Source organism: Meriones unguiculatus, chromosome 19 (assembly GCF_030254825.1).
Source record: "Meriones unguiculatus strain TT.TT164.6M chromosome 19, Bangor_MerUng_6.1, whole genome shotgun sequence".
In the NCBI taxonomy this organism is placed as follows: Eukaryota; Metazoa; Chordata; class Mammalia; order Rodentia; family Muridae; genus Meriones; species Meriones unguiculatus.
The window spans coordinates 31,613,178-31,629,174 of NC_083366.1; the positions used below are offsets into that span (position 1 = coordinate 31,613,178).

At 42.7% G+C, this 15,997-nt stretch overlaps 1 protein-coding gene across 1 annotated transcript in view; it reads left to right on the forward strand.

The window, feature by feature from the left end:
- Positions 1-763: 763 nt before the first annotated feature.
- The window catches only part of Lyst (lysosomal trafficking regulator), a 174,631-nt gene continuing 159,397 nt past the window's right edge, over positions 764-15,997 (forward strand). Inside the window, exon 1 of the mRNA XM_060372467.1 lies at positions 764-1,194. The gene's annotated coding sequence lies outside the window, so the exon portion shown is untranslated. The remainder of the gene's footprint in view (positions 1,195-15,997) is intronic.

Below are 15,997 nucleotides of genomic sequence, written 5' to 3' on the forward strand. Positions count from 1 at the left end.
ATCCCACTTAATCCTGTGTCTGTAATCCCACTGCTGAGAAGCTGGGGTCGGGAAGATCTCTGGAGCTCATTGGCCAGTCAGTTTAACCTAGTTAGTGAGCCCCAGGCCAGTAAAAGAGTCTGTCTCAAGAAAAGCCCTAAATGAATAGCACCAGAAAAACAACATCGACGTGTACATTCACCTACATGGGCACATGCTTGAACACATATAAACATATACTCACAAATATTAATTCAGAGCTCCATACCTGACCTGGAATAAAAATATAAGATGCAAACAGTAGTTTATAAGGAGCATATAAAAAATGAAACAATAGCATAAGAATGAAAAAAGAAAGAGGCCGGTGTCAGCATAAAGGAAGGGCAAACACAGGACATTGCATGTTTAGTGATAGTTTGCAGCCAGGAGGCTAGGGGCAGTGGCTCTGGGTCCTTCAAGGACTAAAGACTTTTTAATCCAACTCATGAAGACTCTTTCAGGGATACCGGTAGGGCTTGCCCTTCTGCAGGAGCATCCAGGAACAATGACTCAGAAGGGTGACCGTAAAATCTCTAACTCGAAATTCTCACTGCAGACACACTGCAAAGGAATGGGGCTTCCTTTGCCAAATTCCCCATGTGATTCAAACGTGGCCCCTAGCCAGAGAGCCAGAGGGAGAGAAGGCCATTCCATAGAGACTTGGAGATTTCCTAGCACCATCAGCCGGAGAAACAGCAGCATGGCGCTTTTAGAAAGCCATTCCCAAGGACGATGTGGCTTTGAGAAGAGCAGGTAGAATGCCAGAGTGGCTGATGCTTTGGCCTCTTTCCATGGCTCACCCATTCTTGTGTGGAGTCATTGCGTACTTGCACTGACTGAGAGTCGCTGCCTGCCTTCACCATCTGCCTCTGTGTCTTCCTCTGGTGACATCAGAAGGCACAGCAAGATTTGCCCTTGTCATCCAGTGGGGCCTTAGGGTGTTTGACTCACCTGTTTGTGTTCCTCTAATGATGACAAAATGATGCCACCCAAAGTCAGCTGAGAGGAAGCCAGGATTTAACTGCAAACAGGAGACCCAGCTTGCTTAACAGCACGAAGCAGTTCTGTTGCAGCTGAGTAGATGTGAGCTAATTAGGCTGCGATGAAAGTGTCTACAGAATCACTTTGAAAGGGAAGCCTTCCTTCCTCATCTGAAGAAGGTACTTAATGGCACAGGTAGGCAAACATGTTTCTGAGACCGCTCAGTGCTGGCAGAGAGCATGGGAAGGTTGGGCAGGCAGGCTGGGAGTGGGTTGAGAGCTTGGATACCACAGGACATGGTGATGATAAAAAGAATCCTCGGTAGCACTGAGGACACAGGGAGCTGGCTCTTGCATGCTGCTTGCTCAGAGGGTGCTGGTACCTTGGAGTAACCTCTGGGAGGGTGTGAGGTAAGAGAATAAAGCCATTTCTTAGAGTTGGGTGGGCTGAAGGCCTTCCCTGGAGATATGCCAGTCCTGATTTTCAGGTGCCAGGAAATTTGGATTGTGTAGGACATTATGGAGTTAAGAAAGGGTCAGTCAATAAATGGATGCAGATGGGCTTGTGTGGGATGTGAGCAAACAAAGCACATGAGATTGAGCTTATTCAAAATGTACTTTGGGGGCTGAGGATGTAGCCAAGTTACCAGAACCCTTGCCCAGCATGCAGGAAACCCTGGGTTTGCTCCTCGGTATCCCATAAACTGACTGTGGTGGCACATCTCAGCACTTGAGAAGTGGAGGCAGGAGGATTGTAATCTCAAAGTTAACTCCATCTGGTACTTAACAAGCAGGCTAGGCTGTCTGGACAGCCAACCTTAGGGATTCTTCTGTCTCTCTCTTGAGTGCTGGGATTATAGGTGTACACCACTACGTCAGGCTTTTAAAGATAATTTCTAGGGATAGAATTCAGGTCCTCATGCATACTCAGCAAGCACTTGACTGACTGAGCTATCTCCTCAGCTGAGCCACTGGAGTCTTTCAAACTGGAGAGCTGACGAGCTTTCATTTCAGAAAGATCGTGTTGACAGCTGAATAAAAACTGAATGGGAGGTGGAAGAGACGGAAGCAGTGGCAATGACAAAGAAGCTCCTGTGTATCTCCCCCATGAGACTCAATGAGGCCTCAAACTTAGAAGTAAGGATGGAGATATGCATAGAAGAGCCATACAAGGATAGGACCGGAACTTGTGGAGTGGCAGACAGATGTTAGAAAAGTTGTCTTTTTATTCACTCCTGAATTCTCTACACTCAGACAAGCTGACCCCTCCACATCCTGAAGTGTCCCAGCTTACAGAGCAATGGTTCCTGGTTTCTTATAAACAGGGCCCTCATGGTCCCTGAAGGTGTCCTTTGGCATCTAAATGCATGTACATACTCATGCATCAGCATGAACACACACACACTGCAGCCTTCATCTAGAACTTATCTACAAAGACCCAAACTGGAGTTATCTACATTTTTTTTTTTGCTGTTTCTAAAAAAATTATTTAATCACTTTACAGCCCAATCCGAGCCCCATCCTCCTCTCCTCACAGTCTTGCCCCAATGCCCCTCTCTTCTCATCCCCTCATTCCCTCTTCTCCTTCTTCTCAGAGAAGGGCAGGCCCCTAAATGGTATCAACCCACCCTGGCACCTCAAGTCACAGCAGGACTAAGCACATCTTCTCCCACTGAGGTTAGACAAGGCAGCCCAGCTAGGGGAAAGGGATCCAGAGGCAGGCAACAGAGTCGGAGAGATCTCCTACTCTTGTTAGGGGACCCACATGATGACCATGCTGCATATCTGCTACTTATGTGTAAGAGGTCTAGGTCTGGCCCATGAAAGCTCTTTGGTTGGTGGTTCAGTCTCTGTGTGCCCCCTTGGGGCCCAGGTTAGTTGCCTCTGTAGGTCTACTTGTGGTGTCTTTGACCCCTCAGGCTCTCTATACTCTTTCTTTTCAGGCTCTCTTACTCTTTCACAGAGCTCCCTGAGCTCGGCCTATTGTTTGGCTGTGGGTCTCTGCATCTGTTTCCATCAGCTGTTGGATGAAGCCTCATAGAAGGCAGTCATGCTAGGCTCCCATCTGCAAGCATAGCAAAGTATCATTAATAATGTCAGGGGTTGGCGCTCTCCTGTGGGGTGGGTCCCAAGTTGGGCCAGCCATTGGTTTGCCAATGACTCAGTCTCTGCTCCATCTTTATCCCTGCACTTCTTGTAGGCAAAACAAATTTTGGGTTGGTGTGCCCCTCCCTCCACTGGAAGTCCCACCTGGTTACAGGAGGTGGCGACTTCAGGCTCTATGTCCCCTGCTCTTAGGATCTTATTTGCTCTTTCCTTTCCTTTCCTTTTCTTTCTTTCTTTCTTTCTTTCTTTCTTTCTTTCTTTCTTTCTTTCTTTCTTTTTTTTCTTTCTTCCTGCTGTTTCTTAATAAGATTCTGTAATCACTTTCTTGTTTCCTTGTGCTAGTCCCTTATCTGGAATATCTTTTTTGTTTGTCCCGCTGCCAATCCCTTCCTAGTCTTTCAAAACAAATCTGTCTCCTCTGGGAAGCTTTGTCTGTCATTCTTCCATAGTATGCTTAATTGTCCTGCTTCCTATTCATACCTGTATGTGTATATATATATATATATATATATATATATATATATATATATAACTTGCTATCTTATCATTTATTTGTACGTATGTTCACAGGCATGTAGATGCATGTGTGTGCAAGTGTGCATGCATGCCTGTGTACGGAGGTCAGAGGTCAACCTCTGCTGTTGTCCCTCATGATCTATCCACCTTACTAAGTGAGATGGGGGGACTCTCACTGGGACCTGGCACTTGATAATATAGCTAGTGTGGCTGGCCAATTATTCCCAGAGATCCTCCTGTCTCTGCCTCCCCAACACTGGGACTACTAGGGTATATTGGGCAAGCCCAGATTTTATAAGGATGCTGGGAACTCAGGGCCTCATGCTTGTGTGGCAAGTATCACATGTGCGTGTACAGGTCAGCGGTCACAAGAACATTCACATTGTTTAGCAATCACCACAACTTCATCTTGACCAGCTGAAACCCAGTCCTATTCGATACTAATTCTTTGCTCTTCCCTCTCCTAAGTCCTAGGAGCCACAGTTACAATTTCAGTCTATGTATTTGACTATTCTAGATGCAGTCATATAAGACGAATTACACAGTATGTATCCTTTTGCGATAGGCTTACTTTACTCCCCATAAGTATTCTCATGGTGTGTTTGTGATAGCATTTTCTCAGAATTCCACACCCCCTTTCTGGTGTGTGTGTACATACCACATTCTTTTCACCTTCTAAACCATCAGTGCTCGCTTGAGTTTCTTCCATCCTCGGCTGTGTGAACAACACTGAGAGAACATTTGCTGCAGATGTCTGAGGTCCTCTGTGCTGCTGCTTTTGGTGTGTTCCCCCAGGAGTGAGGTTACTAGATTGTGTGATGATCCTCACTCCCACTCTTTCCCCTCAGAGGTAATTGTGTATGTTAAATGTGAGTCTTCATTATGGTAATGGGGTTGGGCATGACTTCCCTTGGAGTCATTTTAGATAATTAAGCTACCACAAGGACCCTGCAAAGAAAGCCTGACTCTGCCCTGCAGCAAAAGTATGTTTTCCGCACAAGTTGCAAACTGGCTGAAACACAACAGTGCTAATAACACGTGAATCTAAAATTAGATGTTGGGAAATGCCGGGAGGAGAAAATCCTCTTGAGAAATCCAGTTAGTAAGTTTTATAGTTTGCACTTCCTTGTGATCTGCCGGGGAATATGGAATCTGGAACTCCCTGTGTCCTTTCTGCTCTGCTCTTAGCTTACAGTAAATTACTTCACCCTCTAGGTTAATTTCATCTTCAGTAAAGGAACAAATGCCTCTTTACATTCACGAACATGAAGCAATCCAAATGAAAATATGTTGATGGTCCCAAGAGAAGGGGGTCAGCTTAGTTAGCACAATGGCTGGCAGCAGGCAGCAGGCACTTTACAAAAGCCTGCATGGCAGTAGGGCTGGCTGGCCATCCTGTCGAAGGAAGCTAAGTGGAATTCCTTCAGAGATGAAGTGCAGCCATATTCAGGTACTCTCATTTAGATAAGAACATTCTCTGAGAAATAAGTACACTCTGGAGCTAGAGCTCAGGGATCCCGCTCTTGCTTAGCATTGGAACCTGGGTTCCATCTTTAGAGCTGGAAAAAAAAAAGTTAAATTCCAAGAACAGTAAATATAATAAGAAAGGTATTGGTAGGATTTAAAAATACCACAATGGAAGCAACAGCTTCATTGACTTAGGAATGGATACTGAGAAAGAACGTATTTGGCCAAGAGAAGTGAAAAAAAAAATCCCTTGGTAAAAAAGGGGCTGAGGCTGTAGCCTCGTGGTTGAGTTCTTCCCTAGCAAGTGTGTTTGATCTGTGGTAACACACACACAAACCCCGTAAGTCTTACCTGAGATGTGTGCACTGTGTTCAAGAGATGCTGGTTCTAGTGTTAAAGTAAGTGATCTAGCCTATGTCCATGGTTGTCTCTGACTGGATGTGTGTGTGTAAGGTTTAGCAAAAAATGTGTTTATTGTCACTACAATGATGGTGGTTCCAAACGAAGACAGTACTGTGTCTGAAATCAACATAGTTTCATTGTCTTGGTACAGCTGACCAACTCACTTTAGATGTTACAATTTCCATATGTTTATCTTTCATGTTTTAGGGTGTCTGTGTTCTTGTTTCCATACCTGAGACAGCAGTATAAGCTTAATAATCATTTGGGGTTTTTTTCTTTTTATATATAAAACAAACATTTTACATCTATCTATCATCTGTTTATCTATCTATCTATCTATCTATCTACCTACCTATCATCTATCTATTAATCATCTATCTTTCTATCATATATCTTCTTTTTATCAATCATCGATCATGTATCTATGATCTATCTTTCTATCATCTATCTATCTATCTATCTATCTATCTTTCATTTGTCTATCTATCATCTATTTATCTGTCTATCATCATCTATCTAGTGGTGGTGGATGCATATATCTTAGCACACATGTGGAGGTCAAAGAACAAGTTCCTGGAGTGGGTGTTCTCTTTCCACCATGTAAGGTCCTGGTATTGAACTTAGGTCCTCCAGATTGGCAGCAAGACTTACATTCTAAATGGTATTGTTGTTTTTCAGAGGTTCTGCTTGGTCTAGAAGACACTGTAACTGTAGAGACCTTGAATTTCTGATCCTTCTGTCTCTACTGCATAAATTTCGGGATTGCATGTGAGAGCCTCCGTGATGGGAATCCAGGGCCTTGTGCATACTAGGCAAGTACTCTACCATCTGAGCGACACTGGGAGTCCTCATGTTTTGTTTGTTTTCACACAGACTGGTTATGAAAACTTGCTACTGGAGGTCAGGGGAGCTGGAGAGATGGCTCAGCAGTTAAGGGCACACACTAGCTTTGCAGAGGACCTAAGTTTGGTTCTCAGCCCTCATGTTGGGCAGCTCACAACTGCCTATAACTCCAGCTCCACAGAGTTCTGATACCTCTGGATCCTGCAGGCACCTGTACTCATGTGCACAATATACCCCTCCCCCCCCACATCCCACATATAATGAAAAATAAAAAAATATTGCAGGGACATGCTCAACTGCCATCATTATCTCTCCTTGCTCATTAACACTGAGGAAGTGGTCAGTGAAAATAAAGCATGTTTGGAATAACTACAGAATTCAGGAGATGTAACTGGCCACTGTTGATAGGAGACCTAGAGAGCATAGTACCAAATGTGAGGTAGCAGTTAAGTCTAAGAAAAAACAAAACAAAACAAAACAAAACAAAAAAAAAAAAAACAACAAAGACTAGTTTCTTCTATGAAGATTCAGGTCCGTTTCTGAGTCTGGGCTATCAGTTTATGGATTTCAGTTTTGCTGCTCTGGAGAGACAGAGCCTGAACAACAGAAAGAACCTCAGGATTTAATTAAGAGGCCATTTCAAAATAGAATGGGATGCTGAGTATCTGTTTGGAAAGAAATGCCTCTTGCCTCTTCTGTTTCCTTTCAGATGTCGTCTTCCTCCTGTATGTTCTCTGGCACTGGTTGGGTAGTCAAGAAACACAGGCGGCACCTGTGCATGCTGCTCAGCAGGGCTAGAGGGGAATGCTGCAGGCACCTGTGCTGCAGGCATTCAACTCTTCCTCTTGTATGCACCTCCACTTGATCAGCCAGTTGTCCCTAACATTCAATAATTTTTCTTTCTTTGTGCTTGGTTTGAACTGACTAGGCTTCAGGAAGCACCCTCATACCTGCAAAATACATTTTCCTGATAATGATTCTCCAAATGTCATTTTGAATGCCACTTTTTTTTTTGTCTGAGACAGTGTCATAATGTATAGTCCTGCTGTCTTCAAACTTGCAGCAATCTTCCTGCCTCTGCCTCCTGAGTGCTGCCCAGCACCATTAGACTTTACTACTATTCATTCTCTCTCTCTTCCTCACTCTGTGTATGTCTATGTGTATGTGTGTGTGTGTGTATGAGAGAGAGAGAGAGAGAGAGAGAGAGAGAGAGAGAGAGAGAGAGAGGGAATGAGCCCATTCACGAACATGTGGAAGCCAAAGGTCAACTACAGCTGTCTTCCTCTACTTTTCTTTACCTTACTTTTTGTGACAGAGTCTTTCACTAAGCCTGGAGCTTGCTATTTTGCTAGACTAGTAGCCAGCAAGCTCCTGGTTGCTTCACTGTCTTCATGTTCAAGCACTGGGTTTACAGGTGAATGCCTGGCTTTTACGTGAGCTCTTGAGGTCTGAACTTGGGTCTCCACGCTTGAACGATAAGCGCTTTACCCACTAAGCCATCTCCTCAGCCTTTCATTTGCCTTTGATAATGTTACTCTGTTAAGAATCAGCCATCGGTGGTTAACACATTCACCCGGTAGCTGCCTGTAAAGGGTGAAGACCTCAGCCCCCTGCACTATTTGAGTCTGGAATGGTGGATGGCAAGCATAGGGTTAAGTCAGGTTTGCAACAATGAGCAGAGACACAGCTTCCTACAAATATAGCAGGGGCTGTCTGCACACTGTCAGGAAGTCCTCACTCTCCTATTAGACATGATTATCAGCCAACCACCGAGTTGCAGAAATGTTGCTGCAAGTTCAACAGGAAATAAGCCAGGGTTGGGAGAGTCATCCTGTAGGGCAAGAGGTCCTGAGATCACACTTTTCAGTGCATTTCCTGGCCATGTATGGCTTTGCTTTGTTGACCCCAGATTCTTAAGTGATGACTTCAATGTCTGAAGAAATTTGTACAATATGAACTGAACAGAACACCATTGTCATTGTTTTCATCATCACCATCATGTTTGTTACCACCATCATCATTACTCTCTGCATTATTGCCATTATAATTATCATCATCATATCATCATTATCATTTTCATTCCAGTTCCCACTATTTATGTTCCAGGAGGCATAGGTCTGCCTGGGGAATGGTTGGAAGGGTGGTATAGCAGAGGAGTTTCTGAAGAAGGAAGGTCAGTGTCCTTGGCAGTGTCCACCTCCCAAGGCCAGATTCCCTCCACAAGAAGGGAAGAAGTGCACTTTCAGTCTTGCTCCTGATTTGGAGTTAGATGTAGCTGACAGCTGAGCCCACCTACCCTGTATGCTGTCTTGGAGCTCATTGCCTCATTGCCTATGCCCACACCTTGATGGCACAGTTTTCAGTGGGCTCAGGCATCTCTAAATGCTTTTTTAGTTCATTAAGGCCCTTTGTAGTGTACGAAAGTACACCAATACATCTGCTTAGAACCACCTGCTTTCCTCAGACTTTTGCAATCTAGTAATACTATTACCCTATCTTCTCTATTATCTATTTTAGTGGTTCATTGGTGCCCTGTTCTTTTGTTTTGTTCTTTCTTTTTTTCTTTTTATACTTATTTTATGTAGATGATTTGCCTTCATGTATGTCTATTTACCATGTGTGTGCAGTCCCCAAGGAGGCCAGAAGGCTCCTGGAAATGGAGTTATAGATTGTTGTCAGCCATTATGTGGATGATGGGAACAAAACCCCTGTCCACTGGCAAAACATCCAGTGTTCTTAACTTCTAAGTCATTTCTCTAGCCCTTATCCTCCATTTCTTTCTGTGGTACCTTGGATAGTTATCCACATAGGTATTGTGAATAGATGGATGACAGATATGTGCCACTAGACCTTGCTCAGTTGTTTTTTTGTTTTGTTTTGTTTGCTTGCTTGTTTGTTTGTTTTCCCATCTGATGCCTTCATGGGTTCCAATACCAATGTGTGTCTTGAGTCTCTTTTCTGGATTAGATATTGTTGCCCTTCTGGAGGGACCATATATTTTATTTCTAGTAAGATGGTGTGTCTGGGCTATATCTACAGAATTTAATCCAGTGACTCAGAACTATTGGGGTGGAATAGTGGCACTTAAGAAATCGGGGTTTAGGGAACAGGGACTATTTCTGACATAAACTCAATGGCTGGCTCTTTGAACCCCACCCCCACCCCCCGAGGGAGGAGCATCCCTGCTAGGCCACAGAGGAGGACCTGAAGATACCTAATAAACCAGGGTCAGATGAAAGGGGAGGAGGTCCTCCCCTATCAGTGGACTTGGAAAGGGGCAAGGAGGAGATGAGGGATGGAGGGTGGGATTGGGAGGGAATGAGGGAGGGGGATATAGCTGGGATACAAAGTTAATAAACTGTAACTAATATTAAAAAAATAAAAAATAAAGTAAAAAGAAATCAGGATTTAGCCATGTCTTAGGCACTGTTCTATTGCTGTGAAGAGAAGGCAACTCTTACACAAGAAAGCATTAATTTGGGGCTTGCTTATAGCTTCAGAGGTTTAGTCCATTATCGTCATGGCAGGGAGCATGGAGCCATGCAGGCAGGCATGGCCCTTGAGCTGAAAGCTTTACATTCTGATCTGCAGGCAGAGAGAAGAAACTGCTACTGGAGTGGGCTTTTTAAACCCCAAAGCACACCTTCATTGACACACTCCCTCTAACAAGGCCACACCTACACCAATAAGGCCATACTTCCTAACCTTTCTAATTTCTAATCCTTTCAAACATTTCCACTCTCTGCTGACTAAGCATTAAAATATATGAGCCTTTGGGTTGCCATTCTTATTCAAACCACCACAAGCCATAGGCAGCTGTTTACCAAATCGATGTTCCCATAGCCTTTTGTATTTTGGCTGTTGTTGCAATTTTGGCATTGGCTCAACAGAGAAAGCCCTTTGCTTCCATTCAAGCCTTGGGTAAACATTTGGTAAAAATGAACGTCTTCTCTTGGCAATGGCTGAAATACTGCAGGGTCTATACACAGTGAACAGGACTATGCTCCTGATTCTGGTGTATACACTGGGTTCTTTGAATGGTCCATGCTGCCTGGGACCAGCGAGCCCATAGATATTTTGTGGAAATAAGACCTGCCCTTGTGATGTCAAATCTCACATGCTTTTGCCCTGGACAAGACTTCGTGTCCAGGAAGCAGGTTGCAAGTGGATTTGGATGAAAGATTCACACAATCAGCAGTTTCCTTCTGTAGGGCAGGTTTTGTTATGGCCTTGTCTCAGGTAAGGTCTGAATGAGAACGATTCAGCAGTTTTATTCAATCATTTATAACTAGCTAGGATCCTATCACCCCACATCACAATTCCTGATGCAAACAGAGCTTAAGTGGAAATTGGGGGCACACTATGTTTCTATTTAGTTGACTCCAAAGATGTGAAAGTCCCTGTGTCACCAAAATGGGGAAGTGAGCTTGGGCAATGATGAAGTTGATTTTACAAGTGTGACTTACTTTGCCTAAAATGGTACTTTTTTCAGCAGTCAGGGCCCATATCACAGTGTCTGCAGAGGTAAAATATTCTGATATGTAAAGTTCAAATCCAGAATTTAAATACTATCTGCTGAAGTGTGAGGAGATGTGCAGATTCCAAGAAGAGTTTATCATATACTATAAGTCATGGAGAATTTCTTCAGCAATTTGTGGTTTGTTTGTTTGTTTGTTTTTTCTCCCACTATCTTACATGTTTATTCAACTTTCATAGAAGTGATCACCCCAGACTCATAGGAACACAAAAGGCCAAAACATAGTCCCCATACTTAATAGATTCTGTGTATTTGCGAAAAGGATTTTGTTTTGTTTTTTTCAGACTGTTTCACACTATAGCCCAAGCTGTCCTATTATTCACTATGTACCCTACACTGGTCTCAAAGTTGCCACCCTTCTGCCTTGGCCTTCAAACAGTTGGGAACACCATGCCCAGCTTGAGAAATTTTCTAGGGACAAGAGTGACACTGCAGAAGGCAGAGGAGGCTGGGAGACATTATGAGATTGCCTGCCAATTTCCTGAGTGCTCTTTGAGTGGATACAAGAGAATATGTAAAATTTACTTAAATCCTAATTTATACCGCTGGAAGGGCAAGGTGGTGCCTTATGGAAATTCACTGCAGATCTGATGAACGTGCAGCATGAGAGAGCAGTGCAGCTGTGTGGAACAGGACAACTCCTGCCAGTGTGGTGTACCAGACCCTGGCTTATATTTATTCTTTGGAAGTCTTGTTCCTTAATAAAACAAAATGTTGCCATAGTGGTACAGACATACCTCTGTAGTCCCAGCATTCAGACTAGGACAAGGCAGAGGGAGGAGAAGTTTGGGAACAGCCTGGATTACAAAGCAAGACTGATATTTAGAAAACCACCCTGACCCGTGGTTATCCTTACAAAATGTTCATGCAGCACACTACTAACTGTCACATAACAGTCACTAGATCTTAGTCCTTCATCAACTTAATCTATATTATGAGTTTTTAAGTTTTCTTTGTGGTGTCTGTCTGTGTGGTATGTAGACACCACAAAGAAAACTTAAAAACTTGTGTAAGTATAGGTGTGAATGCTCATGCACACGTGTGGAAGCCAGACAAAGCCGTCATGTGTCCTGTTCTAGCATTCTTTACCTTATTCCCTTGAGACATGGTCTCTCACTGAAGCTGCAGCTGACAGTCAGAAACCCGCCCTGATCCTCCTGTTTCTTCTCTACAGAGCACTGGGGGTACAGGAATATGTAACCATACCTTAAATTTTATGCAAGGGCTGGGGATTTGAAATCAGATCCTCATGATCGCTTAGCATGCATTCTTACCCTCTGAGGCATCTCCCCACTGCCTTCTGTAAGTTCTTTAACAAGTGATTGATATTTTAAGGAATATGAAAAATGGCTGAATTAAAATTGACCAGAACGATGGCAGATGCAGTGTGCCATAAACCCATAATCCTAGCACTTGGGAGGCTGAGGCAAGAAAATGACAAATTTGAGGTCAACCTTGGCAAGATTCTGTCTCAAAAGCAGAAATAAAATTAGCCAAAGTCTCAACACGAATCATCATCAGCTACCTGCACCTCCCTCACCTTGCCTGAAACATGACCTTTTTCCTTCACTAAGTATCTTCAAACCACCAGAATCTTTCTCAACAGACCTTACCCAGGAGGTCTCCCCTGCTTCTAAAGGTGCATTTAAACAATCCGGTGAACTTGTTCAAATGCTAGGTGTGACTCGGTGAGTCTGGGGCATGGGCTGAGATTACAGTTTCCACAAACTCCTGGGTGATGCTGACAGTACTGGCTAAGCAGCATTGGTGAAGAGCACTTTTTGTTCTCCTGGCTAACCCTTTAGTAGTTTCTGAACACAGGAATTTTTATAGAACACACACACACACACACACACACACACACACACACACGAACAATGCCAGCCAAGAAGCAGCAAATCTTTTCAAGAGACCAGGGTTGCCAGCGCCTTACTGCCAGTTGTTTGAGAAGTGACATCAAAGGTATGCCAAAATGTTATTTCTCTGCTGTAAAAGGAAGGTCACCGCAATTTCAAAAGAGAAGGAAGGGTGGAGCTTCCGAAGGAAAGACAGCAGTGAATCAGCCTACCTTTGTGGAGAATTCACTTCACTGATCTTCACCTGACTTTTAAAGTGGAATCATTGAGAGCATCTCCAAACTTCCTGGTCTTTAATTCTCAGGTCTAGAGTCAGCCTTTCAAAGTCCTTTCTTGTCCTTGGGTGGGCATGACCATACTCCTCCAGAGACTCCTGTGCAGGCTGATGAGAGATGTTTCCACAACTCTCCTGAGCCTCTGTAAAAACTAATTGTTTTCCCACCTGGAGTCCTAGCAAACCTGGGATGTCTTTCAATGCCATTTTGGTCCCAGTACTGGAACATTGCAAGTATTTAGAAAGTATCTAATGGTGGAATGAAGGCCTATAACAGTGCCTCAATCTTGGAGTCTTTTTTATTAAAAAAAAAAAAAAGTTACCATTTTCCTTGCTATGATCAAATACCTGACAAGAAGCAGCTTAAAAGAGGAAGGGTTTATTTTGGCTTAATATAGTACATCATGATGGAGAGCCAATGGTGTCAGGAGTGGCTGGTCTCAATGAATCTGCAGCCAGGAAGTAGAGAGTAGACAGAATCCTCAACCTCCCCCCTCCCCAGTCCTCCACTAGGTCCTACCTTAAGGCGTGGTTCCCAGCTGGGGATCAAGTGTTCTAACATATGAACCTGTGGGATATATTTCACATTCAAAACACAGCACTATGTTTGTTTGCCAATGTGCCTGTTCCTCACCTGGTCTTTTGAAACTGCTGCTCTGTGATGGTCAGGTGATACTCCGCTCTGACTCCACAGATCAGTGGGAGGGTGTGTTTCTAGTTTCCTTCTGAGTTGCCTGCCTTGAGCAATTAGAAGCCCTTATGCTCTTTAATTTCCTCTGACAACATGGGCTCCTGGCTTTAGGAACAGGACCATACATGATAACATTTTAAAACTTCTATAGCCAGTTCATTATGTAGGGCTGACTTAGTTTGCTCTTCTAAAATAAACAGCTAATGTAGGTTATAGCTGAAAGTTAATCAGAAACTTGCCAGCCATGGTGCTATATTGGGCATAAAGACAGACAAATATTTGCTATTTAAATATGAAATAGCAAGTACATGAATTGACTTATGCTTAATAAGTGACCAAAATCCTACCCCCTCCTTGTTTCATTTTGCAGTACTAAAGAGTAAACCTAGGATTTGGCACATGCTAGGCAATTATTTGCTACTGGGCTATATCTTTTTATTTTGAGACTGACTCTTGCTAAGTTTTCTAGGCTGAACTCACTGTGTAGCCCTGGAAGAGTAAACTTGTGATTCTCCTGAGTAGTTGTGATTACAGGCCTGAATTAAATCCTAATTTTTTTAGTGACCGTGATGGTGATAGTAATATTTAAAACAATAATGTGAAGTGTATGCCTTTAATCCCAGTGTTTGGGAGGCAGAGACAGGAGGATCTCTGTGAGGTCCAGGACAGCCAGGATTACGTATCTCAAAATAAACAAACAAACAAAAACAAAAAAAAAAACAGAAAAAAGAAAGAAAACTTAAAAAGAACAATGTGTGTTATGTCAGTGTGTGAACTAAAACATTTGTGGAAAAGTATATCAGTTACTAGTGATTGCCTTTGGGATAACACTACCCTTCATTTTCTATATTGTATATTTCTCTTGAGTCTAGCATATATATACTTCTGATGGGAAAAACAGAAAAACAGGTCATACTTTGAAGAGAAAATACTGCAATGGGAAAATTGACACTGTTGCCCACAAGCGGTCTTTCCCTACGTGTGAAGGTTGAACCCCAAGTCACACTTAGCATGAGGTTTCCACAGCAAAGTAGAAAAGCTGAATCGCTTCAAGATTTCTTGTGAATTTCAAAGGTTACCTCATAAAGTGGCTTTTGAATTTCACAAATCTTATAATGCAATGACGTAAGTCCTGAATAAAGTATCCATACATTTAAGAACATTTGCTATCAGTGAAACAGCAGAGAAAATTACATGAAGGAATTTCTCTAATTGACTCTGACAGCATAGCTTTTATAAGCAAAAGTCATTTTTTACATAAGGAAGACATTAATTATGAATCGGCCACTTCAATCAAATTTCAAGGCATCTGTTTTAAGTCACATTTGAAAGATTTATTAAGGCAAATACCCCAAAACTCAGTATCCCAAAACTCAGTCTGTGTGTCTAAAATAATACGATATTTTTGCTTTTGAAGTATTGGGAATCAAACCCAGGGCCTCACCCATACCAAGCAACTGCTCTACCATGAAGCTATATTCCAAATCTGATACATCTCTGACTTTTTTTTTTGCATGTATATGTTTGTAGTGTGTGTGTGTTGATATGTGTGTGGGTGAACATGTGTCAACAGGTATGGTACATGTCAGGGGTCTTCTTTAATTGTTGAGTCAAGGTCTCTCAAATGAACCTAGAGGTTGACAGCGTAGCAGGCACTGGGATTACAAACACTGGATCACTGCCACACCCATTGGCGCTTATGACAGCTTCCGGGTAGCCCGACTCCTGCCCTCATCCCGGTGAGACAAGTCTTCATCAGTGGAGCCATCTCTCCTGACTTACAATTTTTTTTAATAGAACACTTACTTGGTCTTTAGTTATATGTATAAATTATAGTTAACTATATAATTTTGACCGTTATATTATTACAGAAATTACATCCCTATGTTTCTTCCACTGCTTCACAAATCATTTTATGTGTATAAATTTGCTTATTTGAAATTTAAAGTTTTTTTAAAAATTTTATTTTGAGGTAGGTCTCACTCTATAATCCAGGCTAATCTTGAATTCTCAGTGATCCTTGTGGCTCAGCCTGTCTGGTGTTAGGATTATAGGCATGAGACACCTAGAAAATTAGAATATAGGCATGATTACCTAGAAAATTTTCTTAATGAAAGCTTTCAAGCAGATATCCCAAGTGCCTAGTAATAGTATGTGTGTATCTCTGTATCTCTGTGTGCACGTGTGTACGTGCCTGTAGAAGTCAGAGGTATTTGACTTGTTTCAAACTCAGACCTTAGTGGTGTATTATGTGGTACAAAGATTGCTTCTCTAATGAATCATGGAGTCTTAAGTAGGAGAGATGAA